This window comes from Sinocyclocheilus grahami, unplaced genomic scaffold, assembly GCF_001515645.1.
Source record: "Sinocyclocheilus grahami isolate Dianchi unplaced genomic scaffold, SAMN03320097.WGS_v1.1 scaffold475.1, whole genome shotgun sequence".
NCBI lineage: Eukaryota > Metazoa > Chordata > Actinopteri > Cypriniformes > Cyprinidae > Sinocyclocheilus > Sinocyclocheilus grahami.
The window spans coordinates 951,851-977,099 of record NW_015505654.1 but is presented as its reverse complement, the minus strand read 5'-3'; the positions used below and the strand labels follow the sequence as shown (position 1 = coordinate 977,099).

Sequence of the window (25,249 nt, the reverse complement as noted above, 5' to 3'; positions counted from 1 at the left end):
CTTATTGGTACGTATTTCGCATCTCGCTAAAAAAGTGCACCCAGGTACATTTATGCCATGAGACCAGGTAGGCAAGGATCTATTAAATTGATTAAAAGTGACAATAAGGAAATTTGTTACAAAAGAATTCTATTCTATTCTAAGTGAATGTTGGGTAACACTTTACTTGAAGGGGTGTGCATAAGACTGACATGACACCTTCATAATCATGACATGACACATGTCATGAATATGAAGGAGGTTTTATGCATGTTTATGACAACTGTCATTAAGTGTCATTCGCTCAGTTATGTCATTTGTAATGCAAATATGACATTATTTGACCTTACCCCTAACCATAGCCCATAACAAAGACATCTAAAAAAACTGTCATCTTTGCATTAAAAATTGCATAACTGAGTGAATGACACTTAATGACAGTTGTCATAAACATGCATAAAAACCATTCATATTCATGACACGTGTCATGTCATGATTATGTAGGTGTCATGTCATGATTATGAAGGTGATATTTTTATTATTTGATAAAAATAAATGTTTCTTGAGAACCAGTGTATTATAATCAGTATTATTATCAGAATTTGTATCAGAATATTATCTGTGCTAAAAATTCAGCTTTGCCATCACAGGAATAAATGACATTTTACAATATATTAAAATAGCAAACAGGTATTTAAAATTGCAAGAATATTTCACAATATTACAGTTTATACCATTTTATCGACTTACGATCTTATCAGTAAAGAACATTTTATACTTTTAATTAACTTATTTTCATCAATTGCATGTGTTGAACTACATCTATAGGACACATTTTGGTATGATATGTAGATATGCATTGATATATGAACCACTTATAATTAATTTTTTGTTCTCAGCATCATATGACTGATGATGCCACAGCACAAAAAAAGAATAAAACACCTGGTCTGTTCTGCATATTCCTGTCTTCACCATGAACATAGAGCAACATCATTTAAAAACGACTTTACAGCTATGAGCTTACGACTATTAACACAGTAACATTTGCTTGTCTGGTAGTAAATGGATCATTACTAATGTGCTACTTATTAGCTCACCCCAAAAATAGTGCAGTGCTCACTCAGAGCGTATAATTATGGCGCAGCAGTGATATAGGATAGACTGATATTTGTGGAGGCAGCTAATGTTCAGCCTTCTGACTGAGCACCCGTCTGCTAAACCTAAACTAATGTGGCCTCAAAGTGCAAGGATAATTCTTATTTTAAAAACTTGCAAAAACAAAATGTTGTGTTTGTTTTTTCTTTCCTGCTTTTTGACATTTTATGAATGCTGTAACTTCTAGTTGTGTTTCATTCTGTAGTAACAAATGCATACAAGTTTGCACACAATTTATGTTACTTTTACATAATGCAGTATAGGGTCTATGTACTTCTGATAAAAAGCTGAGTTTTCAATGTTAATTGCAACTGATGTAAATGTAAAAAGTCCACATTGTCACATGAAAACAGGACATTATTCAGAACTGTCCTCACACACACAAAGAAAAACAAGTAGATAGAATAGAAAAAATTTAATAGAAAAGTATATTTTAAAAAAATTTAAATAAAAAAAGAAGATAACGTAGAATTAAAATAGAATAGAAAGTGCTAGAGTTAGATACAATATAGAGCATATATACCCATCATAAATAAGCAATTAAAATGAGTGAGATGTGTAATATGCCATTTCATTTTGAGTGAAGACAATTTAAAAAAAAAACTATTATACAGTTTCAATAGTTTGTGAAAAGGTTTTACATACTACTTTTTTTCCCACTTCCTAAGAATAATAGTAAAGTCAAAAATTTATGAAATTACAGAAATTGTGGTTTCAATTTGTAGTGACCAAAAATTAATCAAAAATCTAAGTTTAACTCTTAATAAAATAAATAATTTAAGTACAAAAAGTACAAAAATTGTCACTGTTGCTTATTTACTCTTAAAGGGTGTATATTAGTACCATAAAAGTACATATTATTACCTAAAGTGTACGTCAAAGACAGTGACTCTATTATAAGGATCACACAAAATAAGATTGTAATGTCTCTGTGCTGGGGCTCTTTCCTGGAATATGTTGCTATGGTTTAATATATCCTTATCATGCAACACAGACATATCTGCTTTCATGGACAAGAAACCAAACAAACAGACTGTCCTTCTCTATATGGTTACTTAGTGGTGAGTGCTTCCTCCATTTGGTGGGGAAATAGTCCATGGCCACTCAATTATCGACAAATATCCTGAAATGGATGGTGGAATTGACTTCTTAAAAAAGCAATTGATTTTTTGCACCACTGCTAGACAACACGAATTGAAAAACTTCAAGATGGATTACTTGACCCAAATAAAACCTAGTATACTATATAAAACCCTAAACAGACCAGATGTTCTCTAAAGACCGAAATTCTCTAGTGTTGGTACATGCATTGTTATTTCATATAAAAGTCACCCATTTAGTCAGATACTAGTCTGAAAATAAAAATATACTATAAACATAATTGGTAATTAACTGTACAAATTGGCATAAGCATTTTTTAAAAGAATGTGTTTATTCCACATTACAATGAGTGGTGTGTGCTATATTTACTGCTATATGTAAAAGGCCATATCTAAGTGTACATATGACATATAACATTCATTGATTGCTTGGCTGTGAAACTCCTATTCAAATGAGACTACCCTGTAAGTGTATGTGACTGTCGCTGAGAGCTGGAGGTCACTGAACTGAGCTGGCACAGGAAAGAGAGGATGAAGCTCTGTCTTTATGAGGCTGGCCAAGGTGATAAACAGGCCATGATATGAAGGGGAGGGTGGTTTGATAAACTGGACCATTCGTGTTATTGCACTGCTTGCAGAGCCCAGCCAAGGGCTTTGACATGAAAACGGCCATCAGTCTCACTCCATCTCTCCTTCAAATCGATATTCACCTTCATGAGGATTTATGACCGGGGTTGCAGCTTACTATAATAATAGTCAAACATGAAGACACACCAAGCTGCCTCTGCCAGTATGTTGTGTTGTGGTTTTGTTATTGGCAAGCAAAATGTCCAAGAATAAAGATACTGCATGCAGCTGACCTCCTCTAGCATCGCTTCATTAAAGGTAAGCATCATGTCCTGTTTCTGCAGCAACTATTTATGAAATAATAATATTTACACAATAATAATAAATAAGAGGTTAATATTGTGTAACTAACATTTGCTCATAAATTTAATTTACTCTATTTTTGCTACCAACATAAACATACTCAAAGTAAACTAGTGGTGTTTCTGAATGAATCAGTCGATTGTTTAGTTCATAAATGAGTCAGTGTTAGAATGAATTGGTTGGGCAAATAATTCAATCATTCATTTAGGAAGACAGTGTTTTATTTTTGAACAAATCGGTTGAGCAAATTATTCAATGACTCACTCACTAGGACAGTCAATTGATTTGTTCCTAAATTAATCAGCGTTTGACTGAACTGACATATTCAAAAAGACAGTTAGCCAGTTCATTTTTTTTAATTAATCAGTTTTTTTTTTTTTTAATGATTTGGTTAAAAGAACCGTCCAATAAACAAATAGTTTGAAAGAATGATTGAATGACTCACGTATAAAGACGATTGTTTCATTCCTAAATGAATCATTGTTTGCAAGAATAGTTTGAGCAAATGATTCAGTAATTCATTCATAATGACAGTTAAGTGTATTATTTTTGAATGAAGCAGTGTTATTGAACAAATCTGTTGACTGAACAATTCAGTTTGTTTTGTTCCTGAATGAATCAGTGTTTGAGCAAATACATTTATTGTATTTAGTGGCGCCACCCCATAACAATGTAACCTGCAGAAAGAGTCACTGAAAAATCCCCCACTAATACACAGACTCATAGTCTGTCAGTATTTTTCAATACAACTATTGAATAAAGTCATTTCCCATTATCTCACCGAGCTTACCCTTTTCACCACATTAGGAATAGTTAACCCAAAATTGAGTTCAAGAGGATGATAACATTTGTGAATTTGAATATTGCATACTGAAATTAGTCTCACAATATTTGAGAGTAACATCATACTGATAGTTTTTATTTATTTTTATTTTTTTGCATTTTAGGAGCTTGACATTTGTCTTTAATGAAAAAATTGGAAGAATTTATAGAGGTTTGGCACAATGATAGAATTTCTTTTTTGGGTGAACTATTCCTTTAAAATCATGACAGTAATGCAGCAAACCCATTGAATAATGTGCCAATTAGGGATGCACCGAAATTTCGGCCACCGAAAATGGCATTTTCGTTTTTTGGCCAAAAGAGAAAAAATGGCCAAGAATATGAGCAGAAAATATATGGCACGCCGCACTGCCCAGCAGTGTTCAGCGCGCAGGTTTCGTCAATATTCCACTCTATGAATGTGCGTTCCACTGAGTTGCTCACGGCCCATGTGAACGCTCCACTCGTGTACCACTCATGCTCACCAGAAAAGCAAAGTCCGCTCAAATAACACGCTGACAGGAAATTTCTATGTAGTATGCTTGTTCCTGTTTGTAGTGCTAGTGTACTGTAACATTGTGTAGTACAGCTGTGCTGGGCAACGCTGGTACAATGACGCTACCCTCTCGTGACGCTATGCTCTGCTCACGTGCACTGATAATAATAGCTTTGTAGGACTATACATAATTTGGATAATCTAGGGCTGCACGATTATGGCAAAAATCATAATTGTTGATTATTCCTTTGAAATTGTAATTGCGATTATTAATTACGATTATCACAATTTACATTGAATGATATTTATACCATTGTTTGAAGCAACCGCATGCCATATTTTTTAGATGAAAACACTCTAACTACCTTTTATTGCTTTTCTATAGTATTAACATTGGATTGGTTTCTTCTTTAAATAAAAAAAGTAAAAATATGCATGGTTTATCTTTCATGGTATTATTCTTAAGCGCGCAGAATAACATAAGTGGACTTTGAATGATTAATTGTCGCTTTGAAAGATTACTTGTGCAGTCCTAGTTGAATCTGATTCTGTTGCACTGAACTGAATAAAAATAATATATTGATATTCAATATTAATATATTTTCTGTCCAATTTTATTATTTTACTTTCAATAAAAGTGTGGTTATTTTATTGGCTTGTATTTTTTAAATTCAATATCATTAAAATGATTGAGTTAAATTAAAAAGTCTTACAAAATTATTTTATATTATTTAATAAAATAATAAATAATTATTAAAAAGCATTTTCGGTTTCGGTTTTCAGCCAAGTGCATCCAGAATTTTCGGTTTCGGCACAGAATTTTCATTTTGGTGCATCCCTAGTGTCAATCAACCCTCAATTTGAAAACCTGAGGTTATATTTCTACAAAGAAGTATAAAGTCTTTTTCCATTTAAACTCATTGATCATGCAAATATCGCCTTCACAGTGTGATAACTTCCGCTTAGTGTCTACTCCATCTATCTAGCTGAAATGATAGTACTAATCTGCTTGATACACAGGAGTTAAATGTGAATACGTTTATAAGGGGATGTTTGCATGCCAAAGGTAAATTGTGAAAGTCTTTAATCTTAGCGTAAAACATTGACATTGTCAAACCAGTGATTATTTCTCACTGCTTCCAAAAATAAAAAAGTACTCTTTTTGAGGATAAACAGCTCACACTGAGTGCAGGGATGAATCAAATCGAGTCAAGAGTTTCAAACTAGGTCAGAGAGCACACAAGGATTAAGCAAAACCAGAAGAAAGAACAGTAGGGGGAACTGTGGGACCTGGATGAAAGTCCACGTGCCATCCCTGGTCAGGCAGTGGCAATGCTCCTGTTATGCAGAGAAGCCAAAATAGCTACTTTACATCATTTCCACCTTGGTACAAGCTTGTCTCGTACTCCAGGCATGCACCAGTGCTGTCCCTGAGAGACGATGACCTTGCCAACACATGTCGAATTGCAGCTCTTGTCCTTTGGCAAAACCTTGTTTCCATTTCCCCAGAAACACTCACTACGCTGAGGGGAAGATAAAACGTTGTCTCCCTGCAGTGTTCCGATTGGACAACCCGAGGCTACCACCTGGCTCACCGTACTGATAGAAACTCTGCCCGGTAAGCATGTTTTGGTGTGTACACTATATAAAGGCGCATAAATAATATGCCATTTAAATGATTCAGACTGATCTATTAAATGTGAAGACATCAACAGTGTGCTCATTATAAAATGACAACAAAAACGGACTCTCTCTGGGATCCTGTCCTAGAGAAAACAAAATTGAATAAATAAATAACCAAAATAAATAAATAAGCATAAATTGAAAAATGGAAAAGCTATGTACAACGATAGAACAAAGAGTTGTTTGTGACTGCCAGGAGAATTTCCATAGCATATGCAAATACATAAGAAGCTGCATATGAAATGTAATCATTAATAATGGCTGGGACGAACAGTTGAGAGTTACTAACGGCAAGTGACAAGTGAAGTTCCAAAGTAGTTGAGGAGATAAGCATTCCCAGTGTCTGAATTCTTTATCATAATTTGGTGACAGCTTGTTTTTTTTATTATTATTATTATCAAAAGCACAGCCTGGCAGTGAGCAAAAACTCACTTTGTATTTGTTCAGCAACTACTCTCTATTTTTGGCTTCAAGACTTCAAAGATTATCTTTAAATGAGGCTAAAACTGTATCCTTATCTTATTTTGAGCCAGATGCTTCACTAAATGCAATTTCAGCCTGCTAGTTAAATCAAAGGTTTATATTATAATAACATACAAAAACATTACACATTTCAGATAAAGAATATATTACAACAGTAAGGATTTTTATCTACCTGCCAATAAAGTTGAGACAGTAGTTAGGACTTCTTGCCGTCAAATCAAAACAAAACAAAAAAATTTTTTAGGAAAGGAAAGATTTAGTGGTAATTTAAATTTATAATCATTTATTTACATTTATAATTTCTAATCTTAAATGTATATTTTTTACATTTATTAGTTTAGTTAATATGTTTAAACTTTATTATACACTTTTCACACATACAAATATTTGTATTTTATTATAAATATGATTAATAATTAGAGAAAAGTATGCGTAATTATACAGTAATTATATTCCAGATAATCTAAGTCTGGAAAAATGATGATGCCATACATAACAAAGCATCTTACAGATACCAAGGCTATCACAAATCATTCTTGCCATTTCAGCAAAACCTCTAATGTCAGCCAGCTAGATATTATTTGAAAAGTTTAAAAAGTTGACAAGCAGGAATCGCAAAGTAAATGTCAGAGTAGATCAAATGCTTCAGTCTGCAACTGCCTATCTAGCTAGGTTTCTGTAAGGTTGTGTCCATGTGGCCATTTCTTTATTGTGCAAAGAAACCTGGGCTTCCATACCACCTCAGCAGTGCCACAAACTGATCACCTCCATGCCACGCCGAATTGAGGCAGTAATTAAAGCAAAAGGAGCCCCTACCAAGTATTGAGTACATGTACAGTAAATGACCATACTTTCCAGAAGGCCAACAATTCACTAAAAAAAATTTTTTATTGGTCTTATGAAGTATTCTAATTTGTTGAGATAGTGAATTTGTGGGTTTTTGTTAAATGTGAGCCAAAATCATCACAATTAAAAGAACCAACGACTTAAACTACTTCAGTCTGTGTGCATTGAATTTATTTAATACACGAGTTTCACAATTTGAGTTGAATTACTAAAATAAATGAACTTTTCCATGACATTCTAATTTATTGAGATGCACCTGTATATATATAGACGCATGGCACCCACCTAGTTGTTTATAAGTTCATCATTGTTCAGTTCGCAGGCATTACAGAAAAAATTCAACATTCATATCAGAGAAGCTCTGAATCTCCACTTCATCACCTGTTTGTCAAAGACGTACACATAGAGAAACCATCTGTGCCATTGTGTTGCATGGCAACCTGCTCAGAATTGATGTAGTGATATATGGCCAGAGTTAAATAAGAGAAAGAGAGACACTCGGCCAAAGGAAAAGATAAGGGCACAGGAAAACATGGACTCGTCAGCAAGATGGAAAGGTGCTTTTCTGGATATAACTTGGTGAAAAAAAAAAGTTTTTATACAGGTCAGATTCATGTTTCCATACTTTTATGTAACCAGAATATTCATGCCTTTTGTACCTGTAATGTTTTGACTGGAAGCTGAAGGATTTTTTTTCATAGACTAGCAAGGCCAACATCAGCTACAGTGTATGTGCAATTCAGTGAAGGACATCATCTTTTTAACTAACTTCAAAGCCTTTCTTTGTTTTATAAGACAAAGAAGATACTTAACCCAAGCCTGCTCTGCGATTATCAAAACCATATAGAAAAGAAAGGTTAATTTAGTTAAAGGGGTCATATGATCTTTGGAGTGTTACAAGCTCTTGGTGCATAAAGAAGATCTGTAAAGTTGCAAAGACTAAAGTCTCAAATCCAAAGAGATATTCTTTATAAAAGTTAAGAGTCAACCACGCCTACATAAAACGGCTTGTTCTAACACGCCCCCACATGTCTACGTCACTATGTGGAAATATTAGCATAATGCCGCCCAAATGTGCACGCAAAGAAAGATGGCGTGGTTTCAGGAACAGCAGTCATGTTGATAAAGCCATGTCAGGGAGACGCTGTGTGTTTCAGTACGAAAGCAAAAGCACATTATTTGGCCTTCTGGAAGTAGATGCAATTAGGAATCATTGGTTAAGATTTATTTACAACAGAACAGCACAACCCAGATGTTCGAATTTGTGCAACGCATTTTATGGATGACAGTTTTTTGAACCTAGAAGAGTACAAGGCTGGCTGTGCACAAAGGCTATTTCTAAAAAAAAAAGGGGTCAATTCTGACTTTGCTATGACAATCTGGAGCTTCTGAATCAGCGACTGTAAGTATGTTTTGTTATTAGTTTAAGTATTTGCTATTGACTGTTCAGAGTTTTGCGCAGCGCAGAGTAACGTGTCGCGTGTGTGTGTGTGTGTGTGTGTGTGTGTGTGTGTGTGTGTGAGGGGAACAGGGTCACATCACAGGAGAGTGAACTGCCTGTCAAAACTCTGTTGCCCTTTCGGCTTGAACTGATGGTAAAACTAACGAATTATTAACTGTCGTGATATTTACTTTGAAAGCTGAAGCTTGCGATTATGGTAAGGGGCGTTACATTTCCGACACGTGCTTGTGGGGTTCGGCCAATCATAATGCACTGGGTCAGCTGGCCAATCAGAGCAGACTGCGCTTGTCAAAGAAGGGGGCTTTGTTGAAAACAACGTGTTTGAGAGAGGTGGGGCATAGAGGACCTTCAATAATGTACAGTATTTGAAAAATAATGTGTTTTTTGAACATTAAAGCATGTCAACATATTCTGTTACACCAAATACACAAAATAATGATGTTTAAAATAGCCTCATATGACCTCTTTAATACAAACAGAATACTGGATGTGCAACAGTTAAAAAGTGGAGGTGAGGGCATATTGATTTGTACTTATAGCAGGACATCTTTTAAGACCTTAAATGCACAGATCTGCACAGGATGGTAATTTATGCTCAATGGCAGAGTGATTCATTAAGATGCACCTTTGCAACGAGGAGGCAGAGAGCACACGTCGATAAGTACTCTCAAAGCTGGTGTAAAACTAAGGGTAAATTTGATTTGCCATTTATGACCGGTGTTAACCCAGTGCTCTGTAAATAAACTTTATGGCACAATTGGTTTTAATACTCCAGCTGTGCATCTGAAAACATGGAATGCAACCATCATAAAGTGGGGAAAAGGAAGCTTTTTACCTTAGTTTGACTTTTCAGACAAGCCAATGACCATTTCTCTTTAAAAAAAAATGTGATTGCATTTGAATGGCAACTCTACGAGTGTTCAATTTGTACCAACATTTTTGGAAATGGCAAAAAAGTGCAGTTTTTCTATTATTAAAAAAAGATACAATTTAATTTATTCCTGTAATGGCAAAGTTGTATTTTCAGCAGTCATTACTCCAGTGTCACATGATCCTTCAGAAATCATTGTGATATACTGATTAGGTGCTCAAGAAACATTTATAATTATTATTATTAAAGTTGAAAAGCTGCTCAATTTTTCAGAATTCAGAACATGAAGTTCAGCATTTATATGCAAAAAAACAGTGTTTATTCTAAATACAAATTTTGATCAATTTAATGCATTCTTGCTAAAAAATAAGTATAAATTTCTTTCAAAAACTAAAAAAAAACGTACTGATCCCACATTTTTTTTAAGTGTATGCATTTTTAAAGGTTTGTACAGACAGTGAATCATACATTATTAATGCACTGACAGCATCTAAAATGTAAGCATTAAAACAAATTTTACAAATATCTACAAATTCTGTTAGCTAATTGAATATTGAATTAAAGGAATTAGGGTTTATTGTATTTAAATCCATGACACCATATTTTAATTAACACAATTACTTAATTTTCACTATTTTCTGTGAGATTTCTGGTGGCAAATTTAAAAAATATATCTATAAAATAGTAAAATATAACTATACAAAGATATTTATCAATTGTAATATAGATGCTATATATAATAAAAGGGGACTGAAAAATATTTTTACATTTCTAGAGCTGTGCATACGTAAATACGTTTTAAATTATGTGAAAATGTCCATATTGTACTTTTCAGTGTATATATCAAATGCCTACGAATAATGAGATCTGGCTGGTTTTTGGCCCTCATAATGTGCTTCCTTTCTCTCTTTTGATGCAGAGCAATGCGGATGAAATTGTCAATAACCAGCAAGAAAGACGAGCAATCTCATCTTGAAAAAAAAATTACGAGGTAGCAGACTAAAAGATAAGATGTCAGATAATCAAGGACAAGGATGTTTCACAGAAATGAGAAGCAGATGATTGGGGTAAAAAGTAATCCAATTAAGTAGCTCCCGAGAGGGAGGTCAGCACAGGATTTTATTAGGGTTCAGAGCAGGTCATTAGGCATTTATAACATTTCGGAAATGCAATTAGATGACTATGAGGGACGTTTATTTTGGTTATTATCCAGTAGCTTTCAAACGAATGACTTGTGAAGCCCATCAGTCTCTGTGGCGCAGATCTGTCAGAGGTGTTATGGCGGCCTTTCTAATATGTTCTCAAGCTCCTGGGGTAGAAAGACACCCACAGAACGACGCAGAGCCCAATGATATGCTGTCTGCAGATTAGTAGCCCAGGGGTCACATTGATCTCCAGCAGCATGAGGAAAGTCTCTGCCCATGTTGTGGGGCTTACTGAGTTTCTGTAACCTAAAGTGGCACAGGTTTGATTGAATATACTGCTAGCCTGGTAATCTCTGACAGACACATGGACAAAACTTTTTCCCGGAGGATTTTATTGTTTCAGTTCCTTGTGTAGAAGTGCTAAATGGGCACAGCTTAGTTGAACAATAATATGTAAAGGCAGGGTAATATATATAAGAATTACATAAAAAATATGATTTTACAAATTAAAACTTTTTATAACACACACACGCACACACACACACACACACACATATGGTAACACTTTTGTATTTTGATCAATTGAAATTGTCAATAACCAGCAAGAAAGACGAGCAATCTCATCTTGAAAAAAAAATTACGAGGTAGCAGACTAAAAGATAAGATGTCAGATAATCAAGGACAAGGATGTTTCACAGAAATGAGAAGCAGATGATTGGGGTAAAAAGTAATCCAATTAAGTAGCTCCCGAGAGGGAGGTCAGCACAGGATTTTATTAGGGTTCAGAGCAGGTCATTAGGCATTTATAACATTTCGGAAATGCAATTAGATGACTATGAGGGACGTTTATTTTGGTTATTATCCAGTAGCTTTCAAACGAATGACTTGTGAAGCCCATCAGTCTCTGTGGCGCAGATCTGTCAGAGGTGTTATGGCGGCCTTTCTAATATGTTCTCAAGCTCCTGGGGTAGAAAGACACCCACAGAACGACGCAGAGCCCAATGATATGCTGTCTGCAGATTAGCAGCCCAGGGGTCACATTGATCTCCAGCAGCATGAGGAAAGTCTCTGCCCATGTTGTGGGGCTTACTGAGTTTCTGTAACCTAAAGTGGCACAGGTTTGATTGAATATACTGCTAGCCTGGTAATCTCTGACAGACACATGGACAAAACTTTTTCCCGGAGGATTTTATTGTTTCAGTTCCTTGTGTAGAAGTGCTAAATGGGCACAGCTTAGTTGAACAATAATATGTAAAGGCAGGGTAATATATATAAGAATTACATAAAAAATATGATTTTACAAATTAAAACTTTTTATAACACACACACGCACACACACACACACACACACATATGGTAACACTTTTGTATTTTGATCAATTCTCGCTATTAACTAGTTGCTTATTAGCATGCATATTACTAGAATTTTGGCTGTTTATTCGTACTTAATAAGCACATATTCTATATACCTTACTAACTATTAACAAGCAGTAATTAGGATATGTGTGTGTGTGTGTGTGTGTGTGTGTGTGTGTGTGTGTTGGTGTTGGTAACCAAACCAAAGTTGCTGGTAGCTATTGACATTCATAGTTTTTTTCCATACTACGCAAGTCAATGGCTACCAGCTACTCTTCGGTTACCAACATTCTTCAGAATATCTTCTTTTATGTTCAACGGAATAATTAAACTCATACAGGTTTTGAACAACGTAAATGATAACAGAATTTTCATTTTTGGGTGAACAAAAGGGATGATTTGAAACTATTTTAATGTACTATTCATATTTCAACTTGGATAAACATACAAATGTCTATTTTTTATCATACGAATGGCTGACTCAAACTCAAACAACTGTAATCCATTAAAGAACACCTAATGAATAATTGATTTGTTAAATCAAATTAAAATTAGTGTGTCAGATTGGTCGAGACGCTACAACAAATATATTACATGAAAAGGCCACCAGCGTGAAAATGGCACAGCATAAATCCAAAATAGCACACTGGCACTCAACGGCACACTTTCTCTCAGCAGAGGTATGTTAATTGCCTTCTAAACAAGTGTTGTAGCAATGTTTTGAGTGCAAGCTCACAGGTGAAGGATTTGCTTCTAAAAAAAAAAATCTTTAATGTTCACTCCTCATCTGTCAAACTTATAAAAAGACCAGGCCTGCCAGGCCCATTTACTGCTGCCAAAAATGAAGCCGTGTCTCTGGCGTTTGGCATATTGCACCTGACAGGACCCAGGGTAAAGACCGAGAGCCAATTTCAGCTTCTTGGCAGGGCTGCAGTGAGAGTTCGGTGTGGCCTTGCTGAAAGGTGAAAGACTGTAATAAAGAAGATGTGAGGGTTTTCATATTAATGTTAGCAAGGGTGAAAATGGAGAGGTAGGATCAGGTATGAACAATTGAGAGGGCACTCAGAAAGGCTATGAAACGAGATGGTGGTGAGGCCTAGAGATTGGAGAACTGTTTGCCTGCTGGGTCGTGTGGGCTGAGTGCTGAGGTCTTATTGACTGATTGAAGATTGTGGGACTAGCAAATTGTGCAAAAATACCCACACACTTCAATCATCCAATATTGAAATGCTATAAAAAAAAAAAGTGTTTGAAATATAAATGTGGTAATTTACAAGTTTAGTAATTGACAGCATTTGTGGCATAATGTTGACCAAAACAAAAGTGTATTTACAAAATAGAGGTTAATAGAGGCACCTACAATGGAAGTGAATGGGAAAAAGTAAAGCTTATAATTTTATAAAAGCAGTTCCATTATTTTTTGTTAAAACTTGTGTATTATTTGAGCTTTAAAGCTTTTAAATAATTTTTACAGCAGTTTTACTTTCTGTATTATTACTTGTGTATTTTTTGCATTACTTGTGTATTAATTGAGATGTAAAGCTCATTCAATGTAAAATTCATTTCATTTTTACAGTTTAAATCAGTCATTTTATAGTTGGTTTATGGAGTTACATTGTCATAATGACAAAGTTGTAAAACTTTACACATAAAAGGTTAAAAGGCGATTTTTTTTTTCGAACTAACATAGTTAACACTCATTTCCGCCTTGTGGCAATACTTTAGAAGCAGTATTTTAATGTATATGGATCAGTAAACATACCACAAGTGTTCTCGATGGACCTTAACTTGTGCTGAACCTGAAATATTTCTTTAACAAAATCAAAGGTAAAACGATCAAATATGAAGCTACACTCAAAACCACTGAACACTGTTTACTGCAGCACTGGAGTGATTTTAACTCTCTCTCTCTGATGCCTGCAATGCCCTTATGCTCAGAGTCTGAAGAAATCTTCCCCTATTGATTTCCTCTTTTGCCTTCCTTTGACACAGGCAGACCTCAAGGGGAGTTTCCTCATGGTGCCCCTCCTAGTTTACTCGCATCATGAATCATTCAAGGCATCATCTGCTGAATAAAGACCCACGGCAACTGCAGCGCAAACAGACCGCAAGGGTTCGGAAGTGTGGATGGCTCTGCTTTTAGGCACAGAGAATAAATGTCTTAGAGGATATGTATGGTACAAATGTTAAAAAAAGACATGGCGAATCAGACTTTTGATCTTGTACTCAACACTACTTTTAGAGGGAATATCTGTATAACTCCCGTCAAAAAGAGATTTACAAAAAACAAAAAATGCTTTTAGTAAAACTGAATTCCTTCAAATAGAACCCTGCAGGACCAAAAAATAAATAAATGCATACATTTTAAAAATGTATACATACACCTTACCCACAACCAGCCTAAGGTGATTTGCTAAGTCTTAGCTGGTCTCTCAGCCTGGCCAAATTGGTGTTAAACTGGTCTATAGATGGTTGCCCAGCCTGACCATGCTGGTCACCGAACAGCTGAAAAGTGCCCAAAAACCCCTCTTAAACCACCAATGAAGACAACCTTAACCAATTTAGTCAAGCTGGGAGACAGCCAGCCACTTTAGGGTTTTTTTTTTCAGCAGGGAATGTAAAATGTCCAGATGTAGTTTTTAATATACCCAAAAGCTTCCAAAAATGGAGATATATGCAAATATCATCTTTAATCATTATTACTGCTACTAAATTACAGCAATAAAACACATTTATATTGCAGGTCTGCATGTACCAATATATTTTTACTGAACTACAAATCCTTAATGATTTCAGATATTTTTATTTCAAAGCACTGAAATTTGTGAATGGAAACAATTTACTGCACTAAAACAATTAATATGGGTATGACAGGTATTACAAGGAGAAGGTGGCTTTTCAGGACATTACCCCATGTCCCCACTTTTCAAAACGCTTATAAATCACACTGAATGGAATGTATTGAAAATCTGAAATAGCACAAAGTTTCCTGTAAGGGGTAGGTTTAGGGGTAGGGTTGGTGTGGGGCAATAGAATATATGGTCTGTACAGTATAAAAACCATTACGCCTATGGGATGTCCCCACTTTCACAAAAACAAACCTGTGTGTGTGTGTGTGTGTGTATGTATGTATCAAAATTTTAGGGTTAGTAAGTTTTTCTTTTGTTTGTTTGTTTTTTGGTTTGCTTTTATTCAGCAAGGATGCATTAAATTGACAGTAAAGACTTTTACTTTTTTTTTACTTTTTTTATCAAATGAATGCAGCCTGGATGAGCATTCTTTTTAGTAATATTTTGGAAAGAAGAATTGTGTACATGGAAATTATATGATGGCCAATAACTGAAAAATGATGATCACACAAACAAACTGCACTTGAATACAATTGTTAGTATTAAAAAGTTAACAAAAACCAATAAACCCCATAAAACTGCTAGAAAATTGCTCAAGAGACAGATCTACAATTATGACAATGACTAAATCTACAATTATGACAATGCCCCCCCCCCCCTTTATTAATTAATTAGTTTACCCACTATGTTTTTTTACTATGACATCATAGACAGTGAGAGATCTAATAAGCTGCATTCACGCACGGATCTCTTTTGAAATATAAGAAGTAATGTGGTTTGTCCTGTCCGTTTAATCCCTTAAGACATAACTGGCTGTGTTTACATTAATTTTGCATCATAAAACCATTTTGAGACGCAAGTGCATTAAACCATTACATGGAGTCGCGCATCCGGTGCAATGAAGCCCGCGAATGTCCTTGTAATTCACTTCAACCTTTCCGAACTTTATGAAAGATTATTTTATGGAAGGTTCGAGTGGTGTATGTGTGTGAGGAATTGGAAGCAATCAGAATACGGGTGTTTCTAAAGCAAACTCAGCGTCCTCGCGCATCTGGTTAAAAACTATAAGCTCAGAATCGATTCTGAAATTGTCAGACTCGATCCAGAATCGTTGGAGAGAGAATCTGTCACAGTCTTCAGCCGGTGTGCCCAGGAGGGCCACCAGATGACTGTGTTCTGGGAGCACATGGCTTGTGTTGTGTTTGTCTGTTGCCATGTGCTCTCTCCTGTCTATTGTCTGGCCCCTCCCATCTTGTTACCTCGTTATTGTTTTAGTTGCTCCACCTGTGTCTCCCTCGTTAGCCTCCTCGTTTGGTTCCTATTTATTCTCCTTGTGTCTGCCGTCCTGTGCTGATCCGTCATTTCTCATTGTGTGTTTCGGGTCTGCATGTGTGCAGCTTTAGCTCTGCCTGTCTGTTTTTCCCCCTCGGGGTGGTTTGAGTTTGTTTTTGTTTAATTTTTTACTAAAATAAAATACCCTTTCTCCAGCGATTGAGTCCTCGCTTCATCTCCCCTCACGCACCGTGACAGAATCGCGATGCATCGATGGATAGATTTTTTTCTCCCACCCCTATAAAGCATACATGTTTATATTGCAGATCTTTCCATATGTTAACACAGGCCCATTCATTTTAGCCATTATGACTTGACCTTTTAAAAGGGAGCAGCAGAAAATGCCTGTGACACTTGGGCATTGCATAAGCAATCAAAAAAGAAAAGGCCCAAAAATACCACACTCCAAGATGTCGCTGACTAGGCCAGTTGGAAATAAGCTCAACACCGTTGGCAGACACAAAAAGGATGCTTGCCCACACACACACACACACACACACAGACTGCAGCAGCTCTGTGAATGTGTAGGAATCCCCTCTCTGCCTCTCTGTGAGCTTGATGTAAATGGGCCTCTGGTGCGTTGATAATAATTAATGATAATAAGAGGAATGATGGATGACACTAGCAGACACAGCAGAAAAGTTCTCTGCTTTTTCTTTCTTTCTTTGACTTGTTCCCCTCCTCTAAGCATCCAAACGATCCGTCCGCAATTTGATCTGTCAGGCCTCAGTTGCGCAAACAGGCTCCTCAGCACACCAGCCGCTCTGGACGCCCATAGGCAAAGCAGCTGTCAGCCTCACTCTCTCGCTTTCGTCTCTCTCCGTTTCTCTCTCCTGTCCTTGTCACTTTCTCAGCATTCATATTTACGCTCCCTCTTGCTTCCTCTCTCGCTGTTTCAGAGTAAATATACAGTATGATTCGAAGACCTAATGTGACAGGAACTGGTTTTAACATAGGCTCATTGGAAAAACGTCCTAAGATTTTCGCAAAACTCCAAAAATGTACCTATACATAAAATCCACTGCAGTTTCCAAATGAAATGAACACTAGTAGAAGTAAAACACCAACGACTTTTATTCCTTTTCACACAAATTATGATTACAATAGCAAATTATTGAAAAATAAACACTTATTTTCATGCAGTTCCTTGTTACTATGTTATGAGCCCAAAACACTTTTACCATAGTACATGACTCATAAACTAATACATTTTGACGTTCTCATTATATAACCAGATCTATTTATGGCTTTTCAGACGTATAGTAAACTTGCTCGGTAGCTCGCCTGGTATAGCATTGCTCTTGCGATTGCCCTGCGAGTCTCGTGAAACACGAGTCATGATAAAAGAGCGCTAAGACTTGTAGAAGCAATCTAAAATGGCATGACTGCTTCAGTAAATGGATTATTATCTCACATTTGCTTTTGTACTTATCGGTTAGGTTTAGGGTAAGGTTTAGTGTAGTGTACTCTATTTTCAAATGCAATAGAGCACTGACCTTTTAGACCTCCTCACCGGACAATTACTTTCTGAACTGTTGTGATAAGTACAACATTCAATGTAATAAAACGTTGCCAGAATCTTGTTCATCTGTTTCGAATAAAACTGAGCGCACTTTTAAAACAAACTATCCCTTTAATAATCACACACACACTCCGTCACCATGTCCTTCTCTCTTATGCAGACCAAAAGCAGGTGCTTTTTTTCCCCACCAAGAGTAGCACAAGTTCCCAGAGGAAACTTTAGTTTGGCTGGTGCTGGATTACATGTGGATTAGTGCTCCTAATGGCCCTGATCTCTCCTAATTCCCATCAATCCTTCTCATCTGAAACATGAAGAAATGAAAGACAAATCACAAAAAACCCAGCTTACGCGAATTGGAAATTCGGAATGTGCTGATTTTTCTGTATAACAGAAAAGCAAAGCCACTCGTTAACGATTTTCAATGTTTGTTTTTTTCTGTAAACTGTTGAACTCAACACATTCTGTAATCAAGAACAGAGCCTTTTTCGAAATCGAAAAGAGAAGTTTCCTCTTCAGGCGATTCCGCTAATTAATGTTTGCATGAGGATGAGAGAAATGTGTCGCGGTAACCTTTCACAGCAAGCCGCGTGGATTGGAGGATATAGTGTCATGGGGAACGAGAGTGTGATTGAAAAAAAGAAAGCAGAAGAGATCCTGATGATGGGTAAAGAGCTCTTTTCCCCTAGTAGCAGTTGGTGACTCAGTAAGGGTACGGATGTGTCGAGCCGAGTGCAATTAGCAAAGTGGCCTTAATGCCAAAATCACACAGAGAGGAGCAGAGGATGACAGACCAGCACTCTGGAGTAGAACACGAGCCTCTGTGTCGTGTACATCGCACCGATTGTGTTCTCATTCCAACAATAGAGAGAAGAGTATTGCTGGTTTAAATTGAATAAAGCCGCTGGATCAGAAGGTGGCACTCAAAACAAATGCAATCTGATAATGCAATTCTCCTCTCTACTCAATACGCTTTATGTTGGTGTTATGCTCGAAAGCGTTTAGAATCACTTCAGCTGTCACTTGCTCAAGTGCAGTCAGTGTCAGTTAATGGATGGCTTTATAATTTGTTTTGGTTTTGACTGTTTTTTGTGTTCCTTGTAGTGATTCATGGCAAAGATAGCTTGGCAGTAATAAATGACAAACAGGGTGTCTGATCCAGATATAATAAAGTCGTAAAATCTTCACCAATAGGCTAAAACCGAGAACATCTTTGCCTTCATCAATTACCTGCTGTATTTCCTGAAAGTCATAGAAGTGAGTGTTTTTATCCTCTCTCTGCATATTATATGTATGTGTGTTCTCTGCATATATATAGACGGGACTGCAATGTACAAACATGCAATGTTGGTCGAACAAACTGCTGAACAGTGATTGGCAATTACATTTTGTCAATGACTCCGTTATACAACATAATTTCACCTATTTGGTGGACTTGTTTAATGATGTTTTGTGCACTACTGTATTGCGAAATTGCTGAACATTATTTTCACAGCCAAACTGATCTTTAGAGCTGTCAGCTATTTCATAGGTTTCTGAAACAAACTGGAGGGGGAAAAAAGTGTCTTGAATTATTCCACGATGATGACTCAATCGTAATCACTCATCCTTGCTAAATAGTATAAATGATAAATTGGTGACCCTGGAAAATGTCTTGTTTTTTGTTCCAGGTTTTGTTCTGCACATGTTCAGCAAGCAATGACTAAGGTTATGAGCAAAAAAAAATAGAGCAGAAAGATAAATAAACCTACATTATGACAATATCACGTGAATATGGTAACTTTTCTGCTGTTTTTAATATTAAATACAACAAATCTTTATATAAAATTTAAATATAAAAACTCAACATTATCAGGTCAAAGGCAATGAGCAAATACACAGGAAAGACATCTAATGAATAGGTCTAGTTAAAAACCAAAATCTAAATTATTTAACCAGATTTCATTCGATTACACCAACGCAGTTCATTTTTAAGTGTCAGATCAGGTAGAAAAAGCTCCTTATCCCTTCAACAGGCCTCTCAACCAGTAGAGCACATTTTAAGTCATGATATGTTCCTGTGGCTCAGTGGTAGAGCATTGCGTTAGCAGCGCAAAAGCTCATGGGTTCGATTCCTAGGGAACACACATACTGCTAAAAATGTATAGCCTGAAAGCACTGTAAGTCGCTTTGGATAAATGCATAAAGTAAAATTATATCATGTTGTACTGAACTCAACCTGATTAAAGCAACTCTACCATCTGTGTGTTAAATTAAGCACGGGACATATTAGTTATCACTGTAGTTTTCAACAATATACAAATTTCAAGATGGTTTTAACATGAAACCACTCATATCATGTGTGACCATTTTCACAAATCTTTCTCGGGCAATTATATTTTTATGCAATATAACTTTAAAGAGCTTGTTTTGATTTACGATCCGTCCGCAATTTGATCTGTCAGGCCTCAGTTGCGCAAACAGGCTCCTCAGCACACCAGCCGCTCTGGACGCCCATAGGCAAAGCAGCTGTCAGCCTCACTCTCTCGCTTTCGTCTCTCTCCGTTTCTCTCTCCTGTCCTTGTCACTTTCTCAGCATTCATATTTACGCTCCCTCTTGCTTCCTCTCTCGCTGTTTCAGAGTAAATATACAGTATGATTCGAAGACCTAATGTGACAGGAACTGGTTTTAACATAGGCTCATTGGAAAAACGTCCTAAGATTTTCGCAAAACTCCAAAAATGTACCTATACATAAAATCCACTGCAGTTTCCAAATGAAATGAACACTAGTAGAAGTAAAACACCAACGACTTTTATTCCTTTTCACACAAATTATGATTACAATAGCAAATTATTGAAAAATAAACACTTATTTTCATGCAGTTCCTTGTTACTATGTTATGAGCCCAAAACACTTTTACCATAGTACATGACTCATAAACTAATACATTTTGACGTTCTCATTATATAACCAGATCTATTTATGGCTTTTCAGACGTATAGTAAACTTGCTCGGTAGCTCGCCTGGTATAGCATTGCTCTTGCGATTGCCCTGCGAGTCTCGTGAAACACGAGTCATGATAAAAGAGCGCTAAGACTTGTAGAAGCAATCTAAAATGGCATGACTGCTTCAGTAAATGGATTATTATCTCACATTTGCTTTTGTACTTATCGGTTAGGTTTAGGGTAAGGTTTAGTGTAGTGTACTCTATTTTCAAATGCAATAGAGCACTGACCTTTTAGACCTCCTCACCGGACAATTACTTTCTGAACTGTTGTGATAAGTACAACATTCAATGTAATAAAACGTTGCCAGAATCTTGTTCATCTGTTTCGAATAAAACTGAGCGCACTTTTAAAACAAACTATCCCTTTAATAATCACACACACACTCCGTCACCATGTCCTTCTCTCTTATGCAGACCAAAAGCAGGTGCTTTTTTTCCCCACCAAGAGTAGCACAAGTTCCCAGAGGAAACTTTAGTTTGGCTGGTGCTGGATTACATGTGGATTAGTGCTCCTAATGGCCCTGATCTCTCCTAATTCCCATCAATCCTTCTCATCTGAAACATGAAGAAATGAAAGACAAATCACAAAAAACCCAGCTTACGCGAATTGGAAATTCGGAATGTGCTGATTTTTCTGTATAACAGAAAAGCAAAGCCACTCGTTAACGATTTTCAATGTTTGTTTTTTTCTGTAAACTGTTGAACTCAACACATTCTGTAATCAAGAACAGAGCCTTTTTCGAAATCGAAAAGAGAAGTTTCCTCTTCAGGCGATTCCGCTAATTAATGTTTGCATGAGGATGAGAGAAATGTGTCGCGGTAACCTTTCACAGCAAGCCGCGTGGATTGGAGGATATAGTGTCATGGGGAACGAGAGTGTGATTGAAAAAAAGAAAGCAGAAGAGATCCTGATGATGGGTAAAGAGCTCTTTTCCCCTAGTAGCAGTTGGTGACTCAGTAAGGGTACGGATGTGTCGAGCCGAGTGCAATTAGCAAAGTGGCCTTAATGCCAAAATCACACAGAGAGGAGCAGAGGATGACAGACCAGCACTCTGGAGTAGAACACGAGCCTCTGTGTCGTGTACATCGCACCGATTGTGTTCTCATTCCAACAATAGAGAGAAGAGTATTGCTGGTTTAAATTGAATAAAGCCGCTGGATCAGAAGGTGGCACTCAAAACAAATGCAATCTGATAATGCAATTCTCCTCTCTACTCAATACGCTTTATGTTGGTGTTATGCTCGAAAGCGTTTAGAATCACTTCAGCTGTCACTTGCTCAAGTGCAGTCAGTGTCAGTTAATGGATGGCTTTATAATTTGTTTTGGTTTTGACTGTTTTTTGTGTTCCTTGTAGTGATTCATGGCAAAGATAGCTTGGCAGTAATAAATGACAAACAGGGTGTCTGATCCAGATATAATAAAGTCGTAAAATCTTCACCAATAGGCTAAAACCGAGAACATCTTTGCCTTCATCAATTACCTGCTGTATTTCCTGAAAGTCATAGAAGTGAGTGTTTTTATCCTCTCTCTGCATATTATATGTATGTGTGTTCTCTGCATATATATAGACGGGACTGCAATGTACAAACATGCAATGTTGGTCGAACAAACTGCTGAACAGTGATTGGCAATTACATTTTGTCAATGACTCCGTTATACAACATAATTTCACCTATTTGGTGGACTTGTTTAATGATGTTTTGTGCACTACTGTATTGCGAAATTGCTGAACATTATTTTCACAGCCAAACTGATCTTTAGAGCTGTCAGCTATTTCATAGGTTTCTGAAACAAACTGGAGGGGGAAAAAAGTGTCTTGAATTATTCCACGATGATGACTCAATCGTAATCACTCATCCTTGCTAAATAGTATAAATGATAAATTGGTGACCCTGGAAAATGTCTTGTTTTTTGTTCCAGGTTTTGTTCTGCACATGTTCAGCAAGCAATGACTAAGGTTATGAGCAAAAAAAAATAGAGCAGAAAGATAAATAAACCTACATTATGACAATATCACGTGAATATGGTAACTTTTCTGCTGTTTTTAATATTAAATACAACAAATCTTTATATAAAATTTAAATATAAAAACTCAACATTATCAGGTCAAAGGCAATGAGCAAATACACAGGAAAGACATCTAATGAATAGGTCTAGTTAAAAACCAAAATCTAAATTATTTAACCAGATTTCATTCGATTACACCAACGCAGTTCATTTTTAAGTGTCAGATCAGGTAGAAAAAGCTCCTTATCCCTTCAACAGGCCTCTCAACCAGTAGAGCACATTTTAAGTCATGATATGTTCCTGTGGCTCAGTGGTAGAGCATTGCGTTAGCAGCGCAAAAGCTCATGGGTTCGATTCCTAGGGAACACACATACTGCTAAAAATGTATAGCCTGAAAGCACTGTAAGTCGCTTTGGATAAATGCATAAAGTAAAATTATATCATGTTGTACTGAACTCAACCTGATTAAAGCAACTCTACCATCTGTGTGTTAAATTAAGCACGGGACATATTAGTTATCACTGTAGTTTTCAACAATATACAAATTTCAAGATGGTTTTAACATGAAACCACTCATATCATGTGTGACCATTTTCACAAATCTTTCTCGGGCAATTATATTTTTATGCAATATAACTTTAAAGAGCTTGTTTTGATTTTTGTCTGGTTGTGCCAGTTAACAACTACACATTGTGCTCTTACATTCAGAAGAATATTACTGCTTTTCTTCTAGCAGTTTCTCTGACAAAGCAAGAAGAATTTAATTTAAGCATTCATTACATAAAAGGCAACAGACCTAAGGACATTATTCTCAATAAAGGGAGGAGCCCCAATCATAAGATGTTGAGGAACAGAGAGAGAAGCTAGAAGGTTTCCATGTGTAAAAATCTCAAGAGTTTATCCAGGGCTCCATTTATTATTTATAAATGCTTTTTCCCCCATATCTTTATAACTGACTGTAAGATTTTCCCACAGTTCGGATGCACACATGACTCAACCATCTGAAGAACTTCTTGACAGTGCTCAACAATTTAGACATCACAAAAGCAGACTTCCATTAGTTACCGGAGACTTTGAGATTAGCATCTTGGTGCAGTGCATATTGAATTATGCGATGGCGTCACATCAGTCAGACAGCAGTAACGTGCATTCATCAGACTGAGCAAAGTAATGAAGCCCTAAATCTCCCTGCGGGTTTGTTGTGGCGCTGTTCATCTTGCAGCGTTTTAATTGATTTCGGACTTGCTTGTGAGTAAAGGTGATATGCGTCACTGCATGGGGACAGCTGATGGAGTCAATGTTTGTCCTGTGTTATACAGGAGTGTAAAGCAAAGGCATGAAGACTTTGTGAAATTTTTCAAATTCATACGAAATGTTAGTAGTCATTGGCTATATCGCCTATTATATACTATAAGGCCTTACATAAAGGAACTGAAGAGACATTTATAATTTTGTATAGTATAGCACAGGAAGTACAGCATAGCCATGGGTTTCCTCAGGAATTTCCTATGGGTTTTCAGTTTTGATTTATGAGTAAACAGTTAACATTACTTAAAGAGACATAAATGACACAAATTCATAACTTTAGTGAATTTTTTTAATGTATTTCTTTATTTTTCTTTATTTTTATTGTATATTATTGTCAGCATCAACAGCTTTTTTCATGGCAAAATCAAAGTATTTTTAAACAAACAATAAACAAATAGGCTTCTTACAACATTGCAGTAACAACTAGGCTATATAAGATCTTTTAATTTGATATTTGCTAAAAATTCTAAAAGTTAGAAAAGCTTGTTGTGTGATTTAAAAGCATAAAGAACACAATGATTGTACAATTTGTTAAGTACATAAATTAACTTCCTTTGTGGCCACTGTAGCTTTTGTTTAACAACTTACATTTTTAAAAACAGTGGCTCCATAATTCATATTTAAGGAATGACTGCATGGAAAAAATGGTGTAGAAACAATTTTCACTCAGAAATTGCTAGTAATTTTCCAAATTAATTACAAAGAAAAAGCAAGTAACACAAGTTAACAAAGTAGAAAGACTGGAATATACAAATAAACACTACTATATTCTTTGTTTTATTTACAACTTTAAAAAAAATAATAATTGTTTACACTATTTAAGCTATAACACAAAACATGAAAGTCTCTTCAAATAATGTTAACCACAGACTTTTTTACAGATATATACAGTATATATATATATATATATATA

The 25,249-nt window shown here is 36.1% G+C and overlaps 1 protein-coding gene and 1 long non-coding RNA gene across 2 annotated transcripts in view; both read right to left on the bottom strand.

The window, feature by feature from the left end:
- The window catches only part of LOC107553612 (uncharacterized), an 11,968-nt gene extending 9,954 nt beyond the window's left edge, over positions 1 to 2,014 (bottom strand). Inside the window, exons 1-2 of the long non-coding RNA XR_001604977.1 lie at positions 1,944 to 2,014; positions 1,412 to 1,413 (exon numbers count right to left, since the gene is read on the bottom strand). This is a non-coding gene — a long non-coding RNA (uncharacterized lncRNA). The remainder of the gene's footprint in view (positions 1 to 1,411; positions 1,414 to 1,943) is intronic.
- The window catches only part of tmem8b (transmembrane protein 8B), a 128,649-nt gene that overhangs the window by 100,047 nt on the left and 3,353 nt on the right, over positions 1 to 25,249 (bottom strand). The gene's annotated exons all lie outside the window — the stretch shown is intronic.